The sequence below is a fragment of the Neovison vison genome, chromosome 4, assembly GCF_020171115.1.
Source record: "Neovison vison isolate M4711 chromosome 4, ASM_NN_V1, whole genome shotgun sequence".
Classification (NCBI taxonomy): domain Eukaryota; kingdom Metazoa; phylum Chordata; class Mammalia; order Carnivora; family Mustelidae; genus Neogale; species Neogale vison.
Window position 1 is genome coordinate 20,681,482 of NC_058094.1, and position 27,019 is coordinate 20,708,500.

The 27,019-nt window shown below is 39.9% G+C and overlaps 1 long non-coding RNA gene across 1 annotated transcript; it reads right to left on the minus strand.

Annotated features, from left to right (window-relative positions):
* Window positions 1-1,192: 1,192 nt before the first annotated feature.
* On the minus strand, window positions 1,193-25,664 carry LOC122904349. Its single transcript, XR_006384193.1, has 3 exons — window positions 25,578-25,664; window positions 4,509-4,611; window positions 1,193-1,498 (listed from the first exon to the last, which is right to left on the minus strand). It is a non-coding gene; the product is annotated as an uncharacterized LOC122904349 (long non-coding RNA).
* Between the last annotated feature and the right edge of the window lie 1,355 nt (window positions 25,665-27,019).

The window sequence follows — 27,019 nt, forward strand, 5'->3', positions numbered from 1 at the left end:
AGGGAGCCTGCTTCTCCCTCTGCCTCTGCCTGCCATTCTATCTGCCTGTGCTCATTCTCTCTGATGGAAAAAAAAAAAAAAAAGAAGAGCATAATTAATCATGACATAGATGATTACAAATAAGCTATAAATATTTAAAAACAACCACCTGTCAAGGTGCTGAAAATCAGCACTGGTGGGGCACCAGTGAGGCTCCATCTTAGAAGGAAAGGGGAGCCTGGGGAGGTGTTTTGATATGAAATAGCAGTACATTCCACCAGGAAATGGAAATTAAATATAAACAGTATATTTTACCAGCAAAAAGATTATATATAATGCACCACTACATAGAACTTTCTGGAGTGAACATGAAATCTAGTTGACCAAATGTCACCGTGTTATAGGTCAGATATTTTCTTAATACTAGCTACTGATTATTAAATGTCTAAAGTGCAGAATAAGACCAGATTCTTGACATGCATTAACAATCCAGTTGGAACAACTGCCCTATGTTATAGGTCATTAGTACAAGATGATTCTCCATTCATGTACAAGGAGACTCAGGCCCAGCAGGCCAGGGCACCACAGCTGGCGGATGGCAGGGCCATGATTCAGACCCAGGTCGCTCTGACTCCCAGCTCATGCTTTTTCCGCTGCTCTATGCCATCTCGTCTAAGCCCATAATTAAGCAAAATAATATACTCTTCACAAATGAAAAGATCTCATGTACAAAAGTGACGAGACGACTTTTGGTTGATGGGCTTCCAACTATGCAGCAGATCCTTTTTCTGGAAACCGCATTTGGCATAAGGGGGCCTCAAGTCCAGACAGTTTTCATGACATAACTCAAGGTCTCCGTCAATGTTAGCCTTGAGTCTGAAATAACTCTGAGCCCTCCCATCCTGGCGTCTTCCCTGCAACGCCCCCCTAATCCCCCCAGCCCAGCTCAGACGGCCCACGGGACTTGCAGGTGGGTGAGCTCACAACGCTGGTGGGGTTGGAAACAAGGTACACCGTGATCCCCTTCTTCATCCCGGTAACTATTTCCAATGCTCTCACTCTCTCTTGCAGCTTATTCTAGGCTCTGTAGGCCTTCATGTTTGTTTGTTTTGCTTTCAGGTTTAAAAAGAACTCTTAGCAGCAGTTCAAGACTTTTATAAAATTAATCCGCCGTCACTTAGAGCCATCCAGAGGGCTGCCAGAAAGCATCGGCCCTCTGGGAGGTGGTGTCTGAGACCGGATTTTGAGTGTGATCTGGTTTTGCCTAAAACTCATTTTCCTGGTGTTTCTCTCCATCTCCATTCCCATCTACCTTGTCTTCATCGAAGAGAATCTCCCCCCTCAAGTCCTAACGTGAGCCAACTGTACCCCCCACAGTTCTCATAGCACCCAGCGGGCTCACCTGTGAGTCCCAGTGATTCTGCAGCTCTGGTTCCTCAGCAGGTCGCTGTCTCCCACAGTCTTCCTTGGCCCTGTGCTTTGTCTTCCTTGAGACACTTTTCCTACCAGGGTTTAGTTTCTGTCAAAATGGAAACAATAAAAAATAGTGAAAAGAGGCTCTGGAATAAAAGTCCAAAGAACGCAGTCTGGGTTTACTTCCCCCTTCCCTCACTCAACTGATGACGTAACCAGGGCCTAGTCACCTACCTGTTGGAAACTCCTTTTCTCCTACATAAAGTAGAGATCACAGTAATAGGTGTCCTACTTGTCTCACAGACCTATAAAAAGGATCACAAGACAGAGGAGACAAAAAAGAACCCAGTAAAATGTGAGGGAAGCATTGATTTTATTCACTGCCACTCCGGTGACTGGAGACAATGTCACAGAGCTCCCTTTGACAGAGGGGAGGCAGGACTGCAAGTGAATTATCCTACATGTTGTCATGTGATGGAGTAAGGTACAGAGTGTCGAGAGGGCCTGGAGGAGGGATCCTGGCTGATGTCTGGAATAGGGGATGCAGCCAGGTTCCAGGAAGAATTCACAGAGGAAGTCAGATTTGAGGCAAGCCATTTGATGGCCAAGAGAACCAAGAAACAAAGAGCACGTCAGGGAAAAAGACCAGCATATATAAAGAGCGGCTCATGCTAACATAAACTTTGTCACCTAAGTGTCAGGGAAGCCACAATGGCTTTAAGTAGAAAGTGGAATAACAAGAAGCATGTTTAAGAGAGATCATTTTAGAGGCAGTAGGGCAAGGAAAACAAGAGAAAAATTAGTTTTTGTTGCTATTGTTATTATTATTATTGCTATTATAAGAGATTAGCTCTGATGTGAGCCTGAATAGAGATTAAGTATGAGTTGAGTCAAGAGTTCAATTATCCTCTGCATGAAGGAAAGGGAATGAACCATGGAGGAAGACTGAGAAGGGGGAAGAGGCATTGGCGTTTGTTCCAGGGTAAGGTGACACTCCAGAGTAGGATAAAGGTTCTCTTTCTAGGGAGTGGAGATGCCTACTGTCAATAACCTCAAGAAGGAGTTGATGCTGAAAAACAAAATGGAGCCCAGGATGACAAAACCCATCTCTGATCCTGGACTCAAAGGAGTCTAGGTAAGTTCAAAGACATTCTTTTGCAGGACAAATGTCTTCTGACATAGAAATACAGCTCTGGAAGCCTGCCAAGAGGCCCCCGAGGGGGACCCCAGGAGAATGCACTTGGGTCTCTTATGCCTAAGTGTCTCTACACCAAATAGCCATTGTATTTCCCCCTGATTTAACACTCTTCTCATATCCCAGAGCCATCAGCCATGTCAGGAAACTAATTGGTCTCAGCTGTGTCGAAAGAAGAGCGAAGCTTGCCCAGGCTGGAACCACAGTGATAGAGAAAAACAGTGAAGATAATGGTCAATGTTTATTGAGCCACGAATAGAGTTAGGAGCTTAGACGGATTACCTTATTATCTCAACAATCTTGAGATGAGAGCACTGCAGTTAACCTCATTTTACAGGTAACAAATCTAAGGTTTAGAGTGGTTACAGAACGTGCCCAAATCGCACAGCTGATATGCAGCGTTCTGTCTTCAAAGATAATTCTGCTTGCTTCTATCCTGGACCATCTCCCGGCTGTGGCCCCCGTGAGCAACAGAGTGGACACCAAGGAGGCTGGCAGAGTCATGGGGAGCCATCTGAGACAGAGCAGCCATAGGGGGCCCATGGCTGAAAGATGTAAGAGGCAGCACCAAGGCACACCACACTGGGATGGTCGGAGATGTGGCCTGGGGCTTCTCTGAGAGCCAGAAGAAAGGTCAAGGAAACTCAAAATGAAGACTAAAACCCTGCTCATAGTGATGAGTGGCACTGAGCTGCTGGACTTCAGCCTACCCAGTGTGGCCACGAGTATTGTTTTCACCAAGCAGAAGAGAGGAAAATATCAAGAAATTACAAAGGGACCCATAATCAAATTTCAGACTTGAAAATTCCTGAGAAAAACGCCATTCTACATAGACCTAAACAAATGACATGCTGATAGCACGCTGTTTTTAGAGCCCTCTGACTTCATCTGCTGTTCTATTATCAACTCCACTGTTACTAATGGATTTTCTTTGGAACTCAATGCAAGCAGTGCAAGGAAGAAACTGGCCACAGCACCAGAAGCTTCTTTAAGGCAAATAACACCACTCTCTACCCACGGGGCCTCCGAGACGTGTGGTTGCCTTCCAAACCAGTCCCCAGGGAGCTGTCTGGAGTCTTAGCTCTTCACTTCCATAATCCCTGTAGAATGTTCCACAGTTCACAGACAGTCTCACTGCTGGAACTCTTCCAAATAAAGGAGCCGCATCTCAAGATCCCTACCGCTCAAAATGCAGAAATCTAAATCAGCAGCAGCAGCAGCAGCATCTGGAAGCTTGTTCGAAATGCAGGATCTCAGGCCCCACCAAAGACATAAGAAACCAGAATCCTTGTTTAACAAGATCCCCAGGTGATCTGCGTGCACGCTGCGTTAAGAAGCATGGCTTATGATCGCCTGGGGGTTCTAAATACCAGGTACCACATGGAATGTAATATCTGTATTACAACATGAACTCGGGTATGGGTTTGTGCCGCTCAAATAATTAATGAGGCCTTGCATTATTGACATCTCAACATGTGTCCCTCTCTCTTGCTCTGCTAAGCACTGTTGGTGATATCAAATTAAAAAAAAAAAAAGTCAAGATATGATCCATGTTGACAGCAAGCTTTAAAATTCTGTTGGAGAAAGAAAATACATATATGCTCAGATCGACCTTTCAGAAAAGGGAACATGACCCTGTCACTGCTCTGCATAAAATAACCAGGATTTGCCCATGCCAACGGGCTGAAGTCCATACCACAGCAGAGCATCAGAAGCCTTTCGGGAACCTAGAGCACACCCTCCTCCCCAACCTCATCCATGGCCACTGCCTTTTTCCCCCCAGTGCTTTGCCCCAGGCACACTGACCCTGAAGATCCTAGAATGTGCAGAACTTGCTCCCATCTTCATGCTTTGCCCTTGCAGCATGAACTTGCCCCTTCCTGCCCTTCCCCCTTCCTAAGATGGCTCTCTGTAGGCTTACCACAGAACGCTTTCCTTTGGCTTCAGATTTGGGGGGATTCCTGCCCTGCTCACACATTCCCATTGCAAGTTCCGATTTTTTTACTGTCTTCTAGGTATAAGATCTGGTTGAAAGAAATAAAAATGGTCTATGAAACAGCCATAAATCCGTGGTGCAATCCATCACATCACCGTCTCCACCTCAAACACACCTAGAGCCCCATCCCCAGGACAGATGTGCCCTAATCCTTTTCCCTCAGACTTCCCTGCAGATCATCTGACCTCCTGGCTAAGCCCTGTGGGAGCTAGAGACTCCGTCCTAGACCTGGGATATCCTTCCATACCTCCTTCATTTGGGAGACTCCTGCTCATCCTTTATATCTCGTCTCAAATGCACCATTTCTTGGGAACCTTCCCCCACTTCCCCGAAGTATGTTGGTCCTTCTCATCTCATTTCCAATATCACTTTGCATCTGAGAACTTATCTGCTCGATGGTGTATCTTTGCTCGCCTGTCTCTCTCATCTGACTCAGTCTTTCTGGGACACAAACTTATCTTCTAAGGCATGAATAAGACTGGCTGTGTATTCTCAGTGTTCTGCAAATGTCTGGCACAAAATAGACCAGTGCTTTAATCCCTGCTAAATTAATCATCAGAATCAACCACATGTCACTTAAAAATCCCTATGCCTGTGCTTCGTCCCCAAATATCCTGCTTCTATAAGTCTAAGACAGGGTTCAGTCATCTCTGCTTTTCAAATGCTCCCCAGATAATTCCAAAGTCAACCAAGATTTAGAAACACTGCAGGAGGCCCTTTCTAAGGTCTGTTAGTGATGGAATGATCCATCCTCTGCTGCTGGGCCTGACCCACTGTTTTTCTAGATAAACCTAAGGTACCTTGATTGCACTGCCTTGATCCTTGGCAGCTAGATACACACCTTTTACCTCTACTTCCTGACATCACTGCAGTGATAGTAAGCAGGGTAAGTACTTACATGCTCAGCTGTTGGGGGTGGTTCTCTATTTATAATAAGAGGCAGAGAAGAATATGGCAGGTGTGTAATTGCTGTAGGATAATGGAAGACCTTTCAGGCACACCTCGTCTTCCCTGTCCAATGCTCCCGAGATATCATGCCCATACCTCTACAACATCATCCCCAACCTACCTGGTGTGAGCATATCTATGCTTAAACTAGACTGCCCCTGTTAGACTCCCCGAAGGAAGGGCTATTCTCTTGGGTGCAATCATCTCAACTCCTATCCCGGGACCTGCCACATAGTAAGTCTCAATAAAGATTTGATGATCCCTGGGACGCCTGGGTGGCTCAGTTGGTTGGACGACTGCCTTCGGCTCAGGGCGTGATCCTGGAGTCCCGGGATCAAGTCCCGCATCAGGCTCCCAGCTCCATGGGGAGTCTGCTTCGCTCTCTGACCTTCTCCTCGCTCGTGCTCTCTCTCACTGTCTCTCTCTCTCAAATAAATAAATAAAATCTTTAAAAAAAAAAAAAGATTTGATGATCCCTGACTCCATGCAGACTGAATGTCTGTATGAATAATGAGTGAATGAGAAGATCGGGATAGATGGAAAGGAGGAGGAAGAGCATTCCTCCAGGAGTGTGGATTCAGAATCAAGGAGTTCACGGGCCTAGGGAGGAGAATGAGATTGGCACGTGCGTAAGACAGCTAGGTTAGAGTTTCTGAGTGTAGCTTCTCCTCTTTGGAGAAAGTTGGAGGCCTCTGTGGTTCCTTCCCATGGGACTGTAACAGTGGACTGCTGTACTGTGGCAGGAGAGAGCTGTCCTGGGAGTCAAGCAGAATTATTCCTAACTCCCATAGAATTTCTATGTCGCTATCAATAGAGGGAAGAAAGACAATGAAAGGGAATATTTACTTAGTATTTATTTTGTGCCCAGTGTTTTGCGTATGCTGCCTCCCTGGACAGAAGTGACAGCTCCTTGTGCTATTACGGTCACCTTTCCCCTGGTAGAAATGAAAATAAAAGAGTTTAAGTGACTCTGACTTGTTCTTTTCCCTGCATACTTCGCTGCTTCCATTCACTTAAGCCATCTGGGCCTCCGTTTCTGTAACTTGAAAATGAATGGATTGTGTTAGATTACATCGCAGGTCTTTTTGGTTCTAAAATCAGTGGGTTTGCCCTGGCCGTTTCTGGGGGTTTCTCAACCTTGAGGCAACTTCCTTTGACGCCTGCCTATTACTTAATATCACACCATTCAATAATTGCTTTATTAAATGCAAGAATTGAGTTGACACACCTGTGAGGCTCTGGGAGCTAAAGACAGTATAACATTTTGCTCCAGTTTAAAAAGGTTTGTTCACTGTCCCTGAACAAATCGGGCATATTCTTGTTTCTTCGCTTTTGCCCGTAATTGCTCTCCACTTATAAAAATTCTACTCCCTTCAAAGTCTAAGTTGATCCCCCTCTTCCACGAAGGCTTCTCTGGCTGCCAGTGAACCAGGCAACATGAGAAGGAGGATGGGATTATTGCAGTTGGTGGATCAATGGAGTCTGTTACATCTAAACCTTGGGCTGCTCCATAATCAGGGAATGGATGATGGGAGGCAACCGCAGGATCCAAGACATTTCCTCAAGGGGATTTAAAGAAAGAAGAGTCCAAAATTGCTCTTCCTTAGAATCTCTGTTTAAAGGGCCCCATTATCACCTTAGAAATAAAGCGACTATATCTAGCTACAAAATCTCTATCACCTCCAGCTTTCACGATTCTTCACATACTTTTCACAACCAACGTCTGCCATCACATACCATTAAATCTGCACGCACCCAGCTCCCTCACATGGAAGGTGTCCCTCTGCTTGGGGTAGCGGTGGAAAATCACTGAAGAGGACTGACTTTATGCATTACATCTCTGCCTGAGGAATCCTGAAGAGGTCAGGTCACCTTCCATGCGAGCAGAATCACCTGCCTGATGGAAACATTTGTTCTTTTGAATATACCTTTGTTCACCCTTAGTAAAACAAGCTGGAATTAGCACTACGTAGCCACAACCAACAAAACAGAAGTGCTTTCTCCCGAGTATACACACGTATTATGGTCTCCGACGTGCAACCCAGATGACTAGAGGATATGTTAAATGTCCTGGCTCACTGTGCTATATGAACCCTAGTGAATGACTGGTCCTGGGAGCTTCAAAATCAGACAATGACTTTTTTGTCCTTTGAAGGTTATCATTTAACATTTGCTCACTTTCGTGTCCCTGATACATGGCACAGGGACAAAACGAGTCATTCGGTAAATATTTGTCGACTCAATCCAACAATCAATGAATTCATCTCGATTTCTTTTATTTTTCTCTCCCTTAATATGACTCTGAAAATGTGTCATCAATATAATAAACACATTAATTTAATACTGGAAAACCTGAGTCACATAATGGAAGAAACCTGTGTCCCCAGGGCTTTGCTAATGTTTCTGTAGTTATACTTGTAATTCATCTGTTTTTACATGCCTCTCTCCTCCACTGGACATGTGTTTTTTAAGGGAGGTGACTGTCTTACTCATCTCTGTATCATCAACATTTATTACAGTGCTCAGCTCATAATAAGTTTAGTAGTTGTTTATTAAATGAGTGAGTAAATATATTTCTAAAATGATTGCTGTGCCTACATTGACTTCCTGGCCTCTCCTCGTCCCTCTCCTAGTTTTTTTTTTTTTTTTTTTTTAGAATTCTTTGCTACTTCTCTGTTGTATTTAGACAAGCAGTTTGTGGGAAAATTGAAAGTAAATCTTTCTTACAAAAATGTAGAAACTCCTGATAGAAACAATTTTTAAATGTCTTCTAAATCACAAAATCATAATGCTGGAAGAAACATCACAAATCCTTCAAACATAAATAATATATTGAGAAACCTACCTAGCAATGAGGTGAAATTGGTATGTCTATTTGATAAAGAATATGTATGATATATTAAAAATGAGTACTTAGAGAAAACATATGAGCAATCAACACAGAGGAGAAATTATAAAACGCAAGGGATAAGTATATGGAAAATCTTTCATACAGATACTGGTACGGGGTATGGGGAGTGGTTCTAAGAGCTCTCGTGTTCTGTTCATAGGGATACAGAATGGGTCTGCTGCTCTGGCATTACTGGCTTTCTATGCATATAACCCAAGATCCTCAGTGAATACCCCAAAGGAATTCTCACATAACATCAGAGCAACTAAGAGAATTTGGCACGGAATCAGAGGCAATCTGAGCATCCATCAATTGGAATACGAATAGATAAAATACGATGCACACATCCCAGGGAATTTAGTAAGACAGTACAGGCTACAAATCATAGTTTCACATAGCAACAGTGCTTACTGAGACACGTGACACAAGACCATTTATGTCAATGACTAATACACGCACGCAAAGCGAAAGGTGTTTTGCCATAACATATACAACCCAAAACAAAGCGATTCACTTTAAATACATGACTGTGGAAAGAACCAAGATGCCCTTCAACGGATGAATGGATAAGGAAGATGTGGTCCATATACACTATGGAGTATTAAGCCTCCATCAGAAAGGATGAATACCCAACTTTTGTAGCAACATGGACGGGACTGGAAGAGATTATGCTGAGTGAAATCAGTCAAGCAGAGAGAGTCAATTATCATATGGTTTCACTTATTTGTGGAGCATAACAAATAGCATGGAGGACATGGGGAGTTAGAGAGAAGGGGTTTGGGGTAAATTGGAAGGGGAGGTGAATCATGAGAGACTATGGACTCTGAAAAACAATCTGAGGGGTTTGAAGTGGCGGGGAGGTGGGAGGTCGGGGTAGCCAGGTGGTGGGTATTGTAGAGGGCACGGATTGCATGGAGCACTGGGTGTGGTGAAAAAAATGATACTGTTATGCTGAAAATAAATAAATGAAAAAAAAATTACTTAAAAACATTAAAATAAATAAATAAATAAATACATGTTGATGGTAACCTATAGTGGGAAGGGGTTTGGGGTATGGACGAATAATGATAATGGTGATAACTAGGAATAAATAATTATAAAATAATTTACATATTATTATATATTTTATACACACACACACACACAATAAAAATAAAAATAGGGAGCCCATATGGCCCATATATGAAAATGTTCCATGAACTAAGCAATATGATTAACTCCAGCCCAGCACAGGAGATCCAAAAGAAAAAAATTAAATGAAAAGAAGAAAAAAATGCTAAAACTTGTTAGAAACAGAATTAATGTAAATTAAAACCATAGGGTAACTTTCTCACTTATGAAATTAATAAGAGATGTATTTTACTTGGACCGATAGCCCCATTTTTGTCATTTACCTAGTATAAATAATGATCAGCACTGCTATTTAACTTTAATTCTGTATGTATAATCCAATAGAGTTAAGCAAAAGAAAAAATTAAAGGTATGAAAATTAAAAAAGTAGTATTTGTTATTTTACTCTATATTTGAAAAACCAAAGAGAATCAACCAAAAAATGTTTTTTAAATTTTTTTTAGGGTTTGGATTTTTTTTTTGGTAATTTTTTTTATCTTACAAAGAATAAGCAGATTTGCTAAGAAGACAGGGCACACATTTCAAATCTTCCAATTAGTAGCTCTTCAGGTAGAATCAAAACTAGTTTGTAGGTATAAAGAAAAAGTCTCCAACCACAATGGGACAGAAACAAAAAGAAACTTACCATTAGTGTTTAAGATCTAGAGAAAGAAAATATTTAGGTGAACAGCCTTGAGCAAAGGAAAGAGCCACCTGAATGAATACCCACGTCCCCCACCCTCCACCCCTGCCCCCGGGAGACCCACCTCAAAATATCCATAGGCCCTAACTAATCAGTGGGCTACTTACAACTAGGCACAGTTCCCAGTAAAGGCAAGATTCCATATGTCACCACACCTCTTCACCTTCCCCCTTTAAAAACAGCCCCACCCACCTCCTCCACTGCTGTCCTACCCACTGCCCCCTTGGGGTGTATTCAATAAACTTTCATCTCCTTGGTTCTGCCTTGGGAGAATTCTTTCCCCACCCATACCACACGTTTTACTCAATTGTTACTCCAAACTTGGGGTCCCATCCAATCGAGAGACACCCCATTTAGGCACCACGGAAAACTAAGATTCTTCTGAGAGACAAAACAAAGGCTTGAGCAAGCAACAAGCCACACCATGATCCTGGATGGAAAGAATTGATGTCAAATCTTTCTAAATCACCCTGTAAGTGTAATGTCATTTTACTAAACATACCAACAGGTTTATTTGCGAAATAAAGAGTAAATTCCAAAGCCAATGCAAAAGAATAAATAAGGATATTCAAAGCAATTCTAAAAAGGAAAAAAATTGAGACGGGACAACCTATAATAGATGTTAACATATTGCATAAAGACAAATAATTTGCAGAGTATATCATAGGTAGATGAACAGAAAGGTGAATAGAAACAAAAAACAATTCAAAAAATGGTCCCAGATGTACATGGGGATTAAGTATATGATAAAGGTGGCATTTCAAATCAGTAAGGAACAGAAGGATTATTCAATAAATGGTCCAAAATAACTAGATGGCCACTGAAAGAAAAGTCTAGCTGGATCAATAATTTAAAAATGAAACCATGAAAGTGCAAGAAAGCATTATAGTGATTTTTGACACATAATCTCTAAGTGGCAAAGGTCTTCCTAAACATGACATAAAAACCAGAAGTAATGAGGGGTGCCTGGGTGGCTCAGTGGGTTAAACCTCTGCCTTCGGCTCAGAACATGATCTCAGGGTCCTGGGATTGAGCATCAAGCTCTCTGCTCAGCAGGGAACCTGCTTCACCCTCTCTCTGCCTGCCTTTCTGTGATCTCTCTCTGTCAAATAAATAAATAAAATCTTAAAAACAAAACAAAACAAAACAAAAACAAGTAATGAAACAAACAAACCAAAAAAAAAAAAGTGAAAATTTGACCATAAAAATTCAGACATAGCAAAATCTACGGGGACCAAAGTCAGAATTCTCAAGGGCAAAATGAGGAAAAGATCTGCAATTTATATTATAGAAAACAAGGACCAATATCCCTGATATATAAAAAAAACTCCCATAAACATTTAAAAAAAGGTCAACAATCCAATAGAAAAATTAAAGGATTATTTAGAGAAAAAATAATAGCCCTTACACATATATAATTATGTTCAAACTTTTTACAAGAGAAATGCAAATAAAAATTATGGTGAGATACCATTCGTCCCTTCCCCAACATTATTAGGAAATAGTTTAAACATTTGTTAATACATAGGTTGTCAAGAACATAGGGAAACAGACATTTTCCTACATTGCTGTTAAGAATGTAAATTGGGAAAAAAAAAAAAAAGAATGTAAATTGGTAGCTCCTCTAGGAAGAAAAATTCATCAGTAGCTATCAAAATTACAATTGCAAATATTTTTGACACAGAAATACCACATCTACATATTCCTTCTGCAAATATACTCACACAAGTATATTTGCTGCTACCTTATTTGTAAGAGCAAAGATTGCAAACTATTGTTTCCAGCCTTCCACTGAAAATGTTTTCTCTTCCTTTATTGCCTTGGGCATAGTAACAATGTTGAGTTTCAAGTTAGTCTCTGAATTCCCTGGAACCCCTGTGGATCTGTGTTTATTTCCTTTTGTTTTTACTAATTTTTCTTCAGGTTGTCACGACTCCTTAAAGTGCCTGTTGTTTGGTGTGTTGGTTTGGGTGGCTGAGACTTTCTATTTGTAAAATTCTAAAAATAATGTGACGCCAATTGTGGTTACTTTCCACAGAGATGTACCTTTGTTTCTACCAAGCGTTATTAGCAATCTTGAATCATCTCAATCTGATTTCAGGAATTAAGAGGTGATCATCAATCCCTGTGAGGGTTTGCCGCTTGGGATTCATTCATTCTTTGGGTTTATCCCTTTGGAGTCCCAGCCCAAAGTTGAGGGTCACCTTGGAGTGTCCATATCTCCTTAGGGTTCCATGAGGTTGTCACAAAGTCCTCAGCATCATTCTCAGCCTGGTCTAAAACACCCTTCCTCAGAGGCTGGGCTCACAATCCTGGGTTTCCACTTCCCTCAACTCCTAACCAAGTAATTCCTTCTCTCTGTTTAACCCTTTACTACCTTCAGGTAGATACATTTTTATATAGCTAGCTTTTCTGGTTGTCCTCATGGGAATTATCCCAAATTATCTTGTATGGTAACCATGAACAAAATTCCAAAAAAATCTACATGTTCATCCATCAGTGAATTATGGTCCATTTATACAACAGAATAAACTATTATGTATTTATGGTTAAATAACAAAAATATTAAGTAAATGATGGTACACTTATATAATAGAACACTATTTGGCTACAGAGTCACTATTTTTTAGGTGCTGACATATACCAATCTTCAAAATATATCGTTTAGTGAAAAAGCAAGTTACAGAAGAGTAGGCATTGAATACTATCATTTAGGCACAAACTATCTCTAGAAGTATTCAAAATAATTTAATACTTGAATTCTTTGGGGCTTAGAAAAGTGAATAGCCAAGGCATAGAAAAGAGAAGAAAATTCTTCAGTTTTTATCATTTTGTACATCTAAATTTTGAAACCAGTAATATATTATCTGTTCAATATAAAAGCAGATAAAATAAACATTAAATGATAAAAAAATGGGTAAAGCTATGTGCACGAACCTATTCGTTGCTGCAGTATTTATAATAGCAAAAAATTAATAGTAACCCAAATGTTCATCTGTAAGGAAATGGTTAAATATGGCCGGTGTCTCTGATGGCATATTTTGTGATGATATGAAAAGTAAGTATGGAAGTTATGTAGAAACATGGATACCTTACTTTTCTATCGCTGTGCAATAAATTAACACAAACTTAGCGACATAAAAACATCATTTGTTCTCTTATTGTTGTGTAGAACAGAAGTCTCACGTGGTGAAACTAGGTTCTCTGCTCAAGGCTTCACAAGGCTGAAATCGAATTGTCAGGTGAACTGAATTCTCGTCTGAGAATTCTGCCTCCCTCAATGGGAAAAATGCATATTATTAAAGAAAGAAAATAGCAATGACTCTTAAACATATGCAAAGATATTCAATCTTAGGAGTAAGAGAAATTATAGTGAAGTACCCTTTTCATCTGTCAGACAGAAAAGGTTTGAAAAATTTGCTAACACACTGGATTAGGAAAGGTGTATATAGAGAGATGCTTCCCTTCATCATTCTAACTTATATTAAAATACTGCATATAGCAATATACATAAACTATGATAACAACCAGGCAAAAGGAGCTGTGTGTGTTTGTGAGTGAGTGTGTGTGTGAAAAAGTATAAAAGAGAGGGTATGAAAATGTTAATAGTCACATAAAAGAACTTGGGTGACTTAATTTTTTGTTAATTTTGAGATTTCTAAGTCCGGTTACTATTTTCTTCTATCATCAAAATTGTATTTACAGAGGAAGAACAGTAACTTTTTCAGCCTTTTTCTGCTTATCACTGCACACACACAAAAAGAGTAGATTTATTACAGTGTCCCAGATCATTGTTATTTGTTGGTATTGCTGAGATTAGGACATAGGTCCCTAACCCCAGGTCCTTTATATACCATGTTGTCCTGTCTCTTGCTGGAAAACTCCAGATGTAGGAGAGTATGACAATTATGGAATGCTTATTAACCCCTGTGTGCTCACTACTTACTAGGTACATTTATGTGTACTTAAAACTCACAACAATCCTATATGATAGATTTCATTTCATAGTCTCACTGGGTTTTTAATCCCAGCTCTGATCCAGAAAAACAGTGGGACTTGGCAAGGATTGCAAATTGGAGTGAGAGTCATTAAGAGTTGTGCATAAAATGAGCCAGATACCTTTAATACCCTGCCTATCTCCTTCAGCATTTAACCCCACCCATACTTGCTTAGTCAACTTCCAACTGCCAGCACCTTTGACTTGTTGTCTGAGGTTTTCCTTGACCACAAAACCCTGGGGAAAGTTTGGAAGTTCTGGAGGAATTAATGCCTCCCACCTTCCTCCAACAGCTACCGCAGCCCCTGGGCAAAATGACTGAGATGCTTGTTCTATTCAATTTCCCATTGTTCCCCAGGAGTATTAAATTCTATTTATCTGCAGAGTAATTCCCTTGACAATATAATCTGTCTTTTTTTTTTTTTTGTAGTAAAAACATTTAACATGAGATCTACTCTTTCAATGAATTTTTGAGGATACAGCAGACTAGTGTTGACTATAGGCATGATGTTGTACAGCAGATTTCTAGAATTTATTCATCCCTTTCCCTAAATCCTTAGCAGTCATCTTTCTACTCATTGCTTCTATGGGCTTGGCTAGCTTAGATATCTCATATAAGCAGAATTTAAAAATACTTGTCCTTCTATTACTGGCTTATTTCACTTAGCATAAAATCCTCTAGGTCTATCTGTGTTGTTCTATACTGCAAGATTTTCTTATTTTTTAAGGCTCAATAATATTCTATTGTATATATACTACATATTTTTTATCCACTCATCTATCAGTGGACATTTGGTTGTTTCCATGCCTTATCTATTGTGACTAGTCCTGCAGTGAACATGACTTTAATCAAGGTCTTGGTCAGGGCTGTGGTCTCATCTGAAGACTTGACTAGGAGAGGGTGGCCTTCCATACACACAGGCTTGGAAAAATTCAGTTTTCCAGCAGTTATTGGACTGAGGGCCTGTTTCCAGTGGACTATTGGCTAGAAATGCTTCTTAGTTCCTTGCCACAAAGCACCTTCCTAATATGGCAGTATGCAAATTGAGAAGGCAATAGAAAGAATCTGCTAGCAAGATGGAAGTCATAATGTTATGTAACCCAATTACAGAAGTGATATCCCATCATCTTTTCCTTATTGTAATGGTTAGAAGCAAGTCAAAGGCTGATCCCACATTCAATGGGAAGGGATCCAATGAGGGTATGACTGCCGGGAGGCAGGGACCATTGAAAGACATATTGCAATATACCTGATACACTAGTCAAGTTTAGATCATTCTGATAGGAAAGAAAGATCCTAGGTCTTCCAGGAAAAAAAAGTCCTTTTTGGTTTGTTTGAGGTACTCTTGGAATCTTAAGGAGTTTTCCCTCATGGAATTAGCTTTTCCTTAAGCAAATATATTCTAAGAATGAAAGATGGCTCTAAAACTTTATGGGTCACGATAAGAAGACAAGCAGGAAATTGAAGTTATTCATGACTAGCTGAATTGCAGAAAACAGGAACAGTATATTCAATATTGGTGGACTAATCTGGATAATGGATATTGACAAACTTAAATCAACATATATGCATGGGACATACTCTTTTGTATATAGTAGGGATTTAATACTTATTTGGAAAGAAATAAAATAGAATTAGATTTAAATGTATAGATTTCAATTATCTTTGCTGATACTGTTCATGCTTTAACTTTTACCAAGAGCCATTCTGCTTCTGCTTACAAGTGTGATGAAGAAGAACTTGCTCCTTAAAGTAGAAATAAAACTGACTATAAAAATCAGAGTCCATGCTATTATTACTCACTCCTGACAGAGCTGTGCTTATAAAATACTAAGGGCTTCCTTCTGCCTAATCTGAGGGGATGTTCCAGTCCACCAAATTAAAAATAAAACTACCTTCAACAGCAGCCAAGGAGTTAAGAAGCTGGGTATGAAATTGTGTCTCCCTCATTACCTGCAATGCATGGCTGAGATTATTCCAAGTAATGCCTGGAAATCCTCTACTAAAACAATCACAAGGTGGCTTGGGAGTTTATGCCTTTTGACCAGGTCCACTACCCACATCTGCCACAGAGAATTTTAATTGATATTATTCTAGAGAATAGTTCCTATGCTAGTATTAAATCAGAAAAAAAAAAGCAATTTAACACTGCATTATTCATCATTCTAGCATAAATGAAAATAGAATGGATTTAGAGTAGAAAACTTCTTTTCAGCAGGGAGAGGGCTTCTATATAACCAGACTACCAACCACAAGGTTTAAGGTTTGGGCCCCATACTACAAAAACATATATGACAAATGAACAAAAATGTAATTTCTAAGTCACCTTTTCCATAGTACAAATAAGGCAATTGCTTTTTCTATGTACTATTATTTGAAAGCATTGCTTTTATATTTATAACACTGGAATATTAATTATTAAGTCATTCAATATATATATGTATATATACAGAGAGAGAGAGAAAAAGAGAGAGAACCTTACTGAAAGTTTTAACTGTTCCCTTATACATTATATGTCTTTGTGAGCTGCTTCCTACTGTGTTTCCTACTTTGTCTTTGTTTTTACTGTGTCTTTCCAGGCAAAGTGGAAACTGTAATGGACTTTGAGTCAAGAATGTAATTATTCAGATATGTAGGATTTTTTTTTCTTCTTTGAATTTACCAGAGAAGTTCCCTTTGACAATTAAGACAAGAAGCCATTTACGTTTTTCAAGAAAGTGAGAGAAAAGACAAGGGAATTTGACATTTATTGAGCATCTACTATGTGCCAACCATTTTGGATGTACATACTTTCATTGAGTGATCACTCCTACAAATCAGTACTGTTATTCCAGTATAATAAATGAGAAAACAGAAACTAGGAAATCATGGAAGGGAAGAAAACTAAAATTTGTTGAGCAAGTGAATACTAACACAAGAGGCACTTCATATTTCTACATTCATGTACTCTTTCCATATGCATCCCCATGTTGCAGTTTTAAACAAACTTGGGCTCAGAGTTGTTAAATAATTTATATGAAATCATACACTTAGTAAGCACTTAAGTTGAACTAGATTCTGAGTGGATCTGATTCACTGTATTTTTCCCAATTACATCAAAATACTTCAGCATAAAATTCTTTAAATGTAGCTGCTTGCAGAGGCACTAAAGATTTTAGATGGCTTCCAGCTCACAAGGGGAAGGATGCCATTCATAAAACTGTTGTGTTCCCCAGCAGGGAAAGGCTTCTGGGAACGTTTCCAGAATTCAATCCAACCATAATTAAATAAATAAAATTAATAAGAGTAAACAATTAGAGGCATCTTTCTCGGCTCAACTGTATGGTCCAGTACCGGTCATCAGATCTACTCTATTATAATTTCTTTTCCTTCTTTTTTCTTCCTACTAAAATTGTTGAACATTTTTTGCTTCATTATAATTTGTTTTTTTTTTTAACTTATCCATCCCCTATTCCAAATTAGGCATTCCTTGGGGACAGATACCTTGATATATCCCAGACATCTAATACCTGGTACTTAGTAGATACTCAATAAAAATCAGAGGAATGAATGACTGAATAAACAAATGACTTCATTAATAAACAAACATGAACAACAGGGTATGAAGCCAAACTCATTACCTAGCTCTAGCAAACTTTGGAATTGTCTAGAATATTATGGTCACATTGAAGGTGATGTGATGCCTCTAGGCCGCCTCAAGTTATAGATTTAGTTTGGCAAGTACTTAGCCAAGATTCAGCTTACTTGAGTGGTACCAACCTCTGTCCTACCACCACTCAAGATGCTGTAATCTTTATCTCTAGTCACTGAAAGACTATGGTCACTCTGACTCTGTGATTCTCTAGGACATACTCTCCCCACTTCTCCTTCATTCCTCTGTTCCAAATATACATTTTGTTTTAATGTTTGCAAACATGTAAAATGTAGGCTTTCCTTCTGCTCAGAAGAATGTGTACAGATTATATGCTGAGGGCAAGAGCATAAGTTTCAGGTCAGACTAAATAGGTTCAAGACTAACTATCATTTATTTATTAGCATGTGACCTTCAAAAACAGGATGTCTACATGAAAAAGTGCTCAAGATCACTTGGCATCAGGGAAATACAAATCAAAATCAAAACCACAATGAGATACCATCTCACACCAGTCAGAATGGCTTAAGTTAACAAGTCAGGAGATGACAGGTTTTGGTGAGGATGTGGAGAAAGGGGAACCCTCCTACACTGTTGGTGGGAATGCAAGCTGGTAAAGCCATTCTGGAAGGTTCCTCAAAAAGTTGAAAATAGAGCTACCCTATGACCCAGCAATCGCATTACTGGGTATTTACCCTCAAGATACAAATGTAGTGATCCGAAGGGGCACGTGCACCAGAATGTTTATAGCAGCAATGTCCACAATAGCCAAACTATGGAAAGAACCTAGATGTCCATCAACAGATGAATGGATAAAGAAGATGTGGTATATATACACAATGGAATACTATGCCATCACAAGAAAGGAAATCTTGGTATTTGCAATGATGTGGATGGAACTAGAGGATATTACATTGAATGAAAAAGTCAATCAGAGAGAGAAAATTATCATATGCTCTCTCTGATATGAAAAATTTGAGAGACAGGGTGGGGAGTCGTGGGAGGTAGGGAAGGAAAAAATGAAATAAGATGGGATCAGGAGGGAGACAAGCCATAAGAGACTCTGAATCTCAGGAAACAAACTGAGGGTTGCTGGGGGGTGGGGGGTAGGGATAGGGTAGCTGGGTTATGGATATTGGGGAAGGTATGTGCTATGGTAAGTGCTGTGAAATGTGTAAGCCTGATGATTCATAGACCTGTACCCCTGGGGCAAATAATACATTATATGTTAATAAAAAATATCTATTATTAAATATCTAAAAAAACAAAAACAAAAAACCCCAGGGTGTCTAAGGTTTAGCTTCTCATGCATAGATGGGGATAATAGAAGTACCTACCCCAGAGGATTACTGTAGAAATTACACGAGATGATGAACCAAATGCTGTGAGTATGGCTCCTAACATATTATTATTATAATAATAGAATGAGAATAAGAAAGTGCCTTTTTATTTGGCTGTCTGGTTTATAAGTACTTACGAATTAAAACCAGGAGAAAAGAGAAATCCCCTTTATCCTTCTAAAAAAAGCACTGAGCAGTCTGGTTGCAAGGACAGGAATATCGATGGTTTGGCCCAGCTTTAGATCTTGTGCCCATCCTGGCAATGATAGTGACTGCTTTGACTGTTGACCTGAGTACTGCGGCCTCCTCAGGGGTCTGGATGGATGAGAGGGTGGGAAGAGGAGTGCTATCTTACCCGAACAATATGGACTGAGTGGGAGAGGAGGCAATAGTTAAAGGAAAATCAGAGAAGAAAGAGTTGCTCTGCATCCCTATAGGACTAAACTAACCAGGGATAACCAATGTAGGATGACCTTACTAACCAAGAGAAATGAAAGCACCTTCACACGCCTGCCTTCTCCTAATGAAAGGCATAACTTCCCAAATTCAAGCCAGTCACTTACTCCTACAGAAAGTATGCAAATGAAAGGACAGGATTGTGCAAATAAAAGGACGGATTTTCCTCTGTGTATCTGTCCTTATAGTTTAATACAACCGCGTGTAGTCCCTTGTCTCAGGAAGGAATCAGAGTAACAAAATTCAGACATAAATTGTCAATACTTCCTAATATAGCTTTTTCCAGAAGCTTTTGTAAAAGTAGAAGTCATAGAGATGCTAAGTTCCAAATAACACTTAGGTTATTTTGTCCTAGAGTCATTTACCCATGGGTAGTGGTGGTATGGGGTGTGTGTGTGTGTTTCAATGGTGGTGCTATATGTGTGTATGTTTCAGTGTACCTGTATTTGTGTTTCCCTTATTCTCTTCCCTCACATTTCTCCTCATAAGAAATTCCTCCTCTCGGTGCTTACCTACCACTCAAGCCATCAAACATGGAGGATGGAACTCAATACTTAAACAATGTAACTGTCTTTCTTGAATAGAACATTGGATATACAAGCAATTTTTTTTTTAATACTTTCATGTGAAAAGAAAAAGAAACACATGTAGAAGGTAATTATGGAGGTCACAGGAAGTTTCTTTTCTCCTTTTGTTTTTAAATGAAACATACATTTTCACATTAAAAGAAAATTCTGCAAAGATATTGGGATGACCATTAAAAAAGGATATGAACTATGAAAAGCTCAAGTAATAAATAATGAACACAAATAAACAGCCTGCCAGTTTGTCAACCTCCAAGCCAAGCGTTATATTCCAGGATTTGAAGTGAATGAGAAGACTGCAGAAACTGATACTGAGCCACACAAAGAAATCTCACCTCATTCCTTTGTGTTCTTAAAACATGGATTTTTGCATGACTAGTGCATCAGATAACTACACTGAAACATCATTTTATTTAATATGACCAATTCTGGAGAAGTGAAAACCTGGAACCACTTAGAAATGTTCCCAGTTCTGGGTTGGGCCTGTTTTCCTTGGAGGTTCTACAAGCCTACAGCCAACATTACTTCCAAGATGTATCAAATAAAACAATGGTATCACTAAATGAAAATATCACTGGATATTGTAGACTACCTTTGGAAAAGTGTCTTATGAAAACATACCTCAATCGTTTAATTTGACAAGCCAACTCCATTACTAAAAGTATAGCTGTATCTTTCAACAAATCTTGACTCATACTGGTAGCTTCCTTCTTAGTTCCTTCCCAAAGAAAGCACTATCACCCACCATGTGCTTACCATGATAGAAAGGTTCCTATCATTGGGTTGGAAGTGGCCTTCTTCCTTAAAATCCAACCTTACTTCTTTCTTAAAGTCTCAATATAGGTGCTTAGGTGGCTCAGTGGGTTAAGACTGCCTTCGGCTCAGGTATGATCTCAGGGTCTTGGGATCCAGCCCCACAACAGGCTCTCTGCTCAGTGGGAAGCCTGCTTCCCCCCTCTCTCTCTGCCTTCCTACTTGTGATCTCTCTCTCTCTGTCAAATAAATAAATAAAGTCTTAAAAAAAGGTCTCAATATAATAAAATATAAATATAATCTATTATGTATATTATATATTATTCAGTGCAACACATTTATATTTATATTATTATTTAATCCTGTTTACTATTATTTATATATTTATATATAATATTTATACCTTATAATAATGTTTATAATTTTAAAAATATATAATGTAATATAACAATGTAACCTATAATTATTACTCACCTAATACATGGTTATAACATATTACAATATATAACATATTATATATTATATTATTATCTACATATACATGCTTATTTATACCATTATAGGATAGAATGGCAATAGGGTTGAAAAAGAGCTCCCACAGAGATTTAAACAGGGTCATGGATTAGACATTGCTGTCTTAATAATTCCCCAATCACCAGTATCCCATTTAGAAAGCTTATTCCTTATAAATCTACCTCAAGTATCATCTTCTCTGAAGGGACTTCCATATCCATACTCTTTACCACCAGAAAGACAGAACTATTTTTTAAAAATGCCACCAGCATTTTGTGCCATGAGGTTAAGTGCCAGTGAAGGTATAAATCAGACCATTGCTGTCTTGCGCCCACCATCTTGTACAAACTCTTATAGTTATACTTGTCACACTGCACTGTCGTTGTTTGTTTAATGCCTGTCTACACAGTGGGGCTCTGACTTACGTGGGTGAAAAGCCACGTTATCCTCATTTTTGTATCCAGTGGCAGATACTGCCTGAACCGGGCTGCCACTAAGCCAGGGTGGTTATCTCTCAGCAGTCAGGAGTCTTGGCCGCTGGTGGCGCATAGCAATCTTTTTCCAGAGAATTCTCATTGACCACATGGAGCCCAGAAATGCCCACTAGGAGACCCTCATCAAATAACTGTATAATTGAAAGGTCTACAAATTTGGCCTCTCGACTCCAGGTAGAACCAGTCTGTGGTCTTCACGTCCACAGCGTCTCTGGAGATCAGCTGACGCAAGAGTTTGCTGAATTCACGTCTCTGCTTGGCTTCTTGCCCTGCCCAGATCTGCTTCCTTCCCTTCCTTACAGGTTTCTCCTGGGAACACTCCATCAGCTGATCACTCACACACGAACCCCTGTGTCAGGCTGTGCTTTTAGGGAATCGAACCTAAGACACCTCTAAGGGCACAGATTGCTGGGACAAAAGGTCTGTTTCTCCTATTAAACTCTGAGATCCATGGGAGCAGAAAAGATGACTTCTTCATCTCTTTATATCCAGTACCTAATTCAGTGCCTGACAGTAAACACTCGAGGAAAAAAAAAAAAAAGTTTGTAAATCTGAATTAATACGTGAGTTTATTTACCTCATTCCTTATTCTCCTCTTTGACTGAATAGATAAATCCCAGGAAAAGCAGGACATGGGTTTATGGATTAACATTGCTATTATCATTCCATACCAACCTTTCTCCAAGACCAAATGAATATGAATTGTCAGAAGTATTCAGCTCTAAAGTAAGGGGAGTGAAGACCTCTACCCCAGTCCTATCCTACAGTAATGTAGATATTGAAACCATGGTTCTCATCAATTGGATAGATTCAGTAACAGCTAATGGCCATATAGTAAACCAAATTTTCTTTTGTTTTCTTTTTTAGCTTCCCCTGAGAATACTTTTCCATTCCTCACTTTCCTCTTACTCCCATATTAAACTGGCGTTAGGTAGGCAAATATCAAGCCAACTTTAAGAAAGGAAGATTTTTCTCAGTGGTTATCTTGGTCACAACACAGTATATTCACCAGAGATTAAAACAAATAGGGGGCTCTGGTCTCCACTGCATCCCTCGGAAATGATCCTCTTTCTACTCACTATGGAAGACAGATTAGACTCCACCAAATGAATTAACAAGGTCATCCAGAGGATAAGAACTCCAACATTAATCAAAAGCATGTACCTATATATATTTAAATTAATCTGAAGGCACAAGTTTCTCCATCAGTGTGTCTGTTTGGACCTGTGTCTTACTAAAAAAAGTGCAGGATTTCTGTGGGCAGAAAAGAGAATGATACTTTCAATTGTTCTAATTATAATTACCTCAAAGCTTGGCCAAGAAAGCATAAAAATAACTGACTCTTCACAAACATATTTTATTTTGAGGTTGACATAGTTTTCTGAGGCGAAAAGGCTCATTAGGTGTCTATTATTCAAACTTGTGTCAAATAGACAAGATCCGATTCTTTTTTTTTTTTAAGATTTTATTTATTTGATGGACAAAGATCACAAGTAGGCAGAGAGGCAGGCAGAGAGAGAGAGAGAGAGGAACAAGATCCGATTCTTAACACAATGACCAAAAATTACTCAAATACCATCTCTAAGCGGATTCGCTGTCTGGGAACATTGGTATTTGGTCAGCTCTTCTGGAAACCTCCAGGCATCAGTTACTGAGCTACGGACAAAACAAATGAGTTGGGGTGGTGCAGGGGAGGTGTGGGAGGCGCCCAGGAATTCTACAGAAAACTGGCCTTTAATATTGAAGCAACCGCCATTTCACCCAAGTGTGGGGCTGGAGACATGATGTTATCTCATCTGTTCCTTACTATAACCTTGACAAGGCTGGATTTTCATCTTTACTTTGCAAGTGACAACAGTCGTCTTGACAGATCCTGGAGAGTTGTTACAAGTCACGTGGCTACTAAGGACCCGCCACTGGAGTTCAAACCAGGGACTGTTTGCTCCAAAGCCCATCATCTTTTGACTTTACCACCCTTTAATGAGGTCAGCCAGTGTTCACTAAGGGTTTATTTTTCACAGAGCTCTTAAATATCGGCTTGACTCAGGGGAAAAAAGACACTTTTGTGGACACTCTCTTCCTTTATGACAGCAGCACTTAGACTCCGATCACCCTCTTGATCTATTACTTACTAGCTAACAACTAATACATGATTTGTTCTAAGAAGCAATTCTGTTCCCGAAGAGTGGGTGTCGTCTTCTTTAAAGTTATCAAGATGAGTCAGTCAAATGCAGTGGATATGCTTTGAGGGCATGCCAAAGCTTTGGAATCTGTCAGCAAATGAAGACAAATGAAGGCAATAGTGGGTACCCTCGATTTTGTGGACAAAGTCCACAGACACAGACATGTTCAGGACTCCGTGGCTTCCAAAGCCCTAGGGAAGTTCAGAAATGATGCCCGGTCTCCTGAGTCAGAAGGAGTGTGGCCAAGTTCCACTCTAGAGGAAGGTGGGGAGAAAACTGGGTTGCCATCCTCTGTTCTCTTTGTGAGATGGTATATGAAGTATATGCTGTGAGTGAAGGATGTGAGGCAAAGATGGGGAGACAGAAAGTAGTAGAGGTTAAATGGGTTTGGATTCACTGTCTTGGAGGATGGAGGAGAGAACCAACAGGTGACAGGGTGACTAGAATGCAAGATTCACGAGGCCCAGGAGTTTTTCTCCCTTGTGTCTTCTTGGTGTTTGCACATAGTAGATGCTCAATAAATATTTGTGGAATAAGCAACCTTGGAAGAAATGTTTGAACCAGCTTTATAAGTGGCAGTATCTACAATATCATTTTGGAAATAAGTTAAATTCTATTAGGAGTATTTCAATGAAATCAGCAACATCTTAGCAGTATTTCAATGAAATTGGTGACATCTCATGCCATATCATCTCTCTCTCCAGTTCCTCTTAATGCAAACCAAACAGTCTTCATGCTGTTGAGGTCTGGACAAAATGAGTATTAAGGGTGAATCAGATTATAAGGGTGAATCAGGTATATAAAGATTAGCCTAATGATTACCTATATAAGACGGTTACAAGTTGCCTTCCTAGGCTTTGCCTTGGTAATGGTGAAGGGGTTTGTGAAATGAGTGTACATAGAAGAGTCCGAAGTCCTATGGGAACACAGCCAGCCATTCAGCAGGTGCTGGCCTCACTCTCACTTTTCTTCTCTAAGGGCCCAAATTTCTCAGATAATGCATCTGACCCATTCCCTTTCCCCTCATTTCAGAGTTTCTTGTTGCTTTTTCTGTGTTTTCTTCCTTTTTTTTTTTTTAAGATTTTATTTATTTATTTGACAGACAGAGATTACAAGTAGGCAGTGAAGCAGGCAGAGAGAGAGGAGGAAGCAGGCTGAGCAGAGAGCCCCATGTGGGGCTCGATCCCAGGGCCCTGGGATCATGATATGAGCTGAAGGCAGAGGCTTTAACCCACTGAGCCATCCAGTTGCCCTTGTTTTCTTCTTTTTTTGGAGGCATTTCTAGCAAGGCGCCAGAGGACTGTCCCATCCTCCCCCAGTAGCTGCTCCTCAGTTTTAGGATATTGCTTTGCTGGAGATTCTTAACTTTTGTAGGAATCTCTAGTACTCACCTGGCCTAGAGACGCTGCACTCTGATGACTTCAGGCCTTGAGGTCTACCTTCTCCTTGGCCCTCCCTCTCATCAAATTAAGGCACCAGCTCCTGTGTGTTCAGCTCTTCCTTCTACCAGGGAAAGTAAGAAAAATGGGAAACAGCCATGTGGTGTATTAGCCAAGTTTAAGCCTTCATATTTTATTTGCAAAAGTGACAAAGCACTTTATAATCCCCATGTAAAAGCCAAGTTTAAAAGCAAAGACTTATTAAATCTGTATAAAATACATGAAGGAGTAAATTATTGCTAATGGCATGACTTTCTGTACTCTTCTTCAAAGCTAAACCACGAAATTATTTTCATTTTAAACAACAAATTCGTTTTTTTGTATGATCCAAGACACCACACTAATCCATTTCAGGTTTTTAGTATAACACAGATTTGTCTACATTTGTAAACAAAAGACTGAGCTGCAAGAAGAAGGAAGAGAAAAGGTAGGCCTGCCTTTCAGGGTAACATGCAAAAACCATTACACCGGCATTCATTTTAAACAAGTTTCTGCTAGACAATACGCACTGAGTGTGATTACTAGCTCTAGGAACCCATTATGAAACAAATAAAAGTTAAACACTGCCCTGGAAAATTGATACAAGTGAGTTGAATTCATTTATCTACTGAACAACAAATAGAGCTCCGTTTTGGCAAGAAGAGTAGGGGAGAGCATGTTATCCCAAGGATGTAGGTGAGAACAAGTTATGTTAAAAAAGTAATAGGTACGGGGCACCTGGGTGGCTCAGTCGTCTGTCTTCGGGTCAGGTCATGATCCCAGGGTCCTGGGATCCAGCCCCACATTGGGCTCCCTGCTCAGCGGGAAGCCTGCTTCTCTCTCCTCCGCTTCCCCTGCTTGTGTTCCCTCTCTCTCCGTGTCTCTTGCTGTCAAATAAATAAAATCGTTATAAAAAAAAAAGTAATAGGTACAGAGATGGGACTTTACACAATTATTTAGTGTGCTAGATTTATATTACATCCATTTAGGTCCACTGGAACTGAATTTCAGAAACTCCCTTGGCCTGCGTAGCTTGTGGTTGGTAGGAAGTATCAGTCACACTCTTTCTGCATGCCGAAGGTGAAAGCAGGCAGTGAGGCCCCTGGTAGCTTATACACATTATACACATTGTTGCTACTCACCTTGGGGTAGCATCTCTCCCCCAGTTCCTGTACCTCCTGTGAAACCCTCATTTGGCTTCTCTGTCTTCTGGGCTAGATGCACATTGGGTTCCATGATGAATGGTACTAGCTTCCCAGCAGGATATCCCCCATTCCCCAAGTGGCAGGTGTAAAGCCAGAGAGATTCCCCTGATTTTAAGAGCCTGCGCTCATGGGCTCTAGTCAGCATGGCAGGTTTCCGTTTGTGCTCTTCCCCTCACATCCATCCTTCTTCTCCACTCCTCGCCCTGTGGA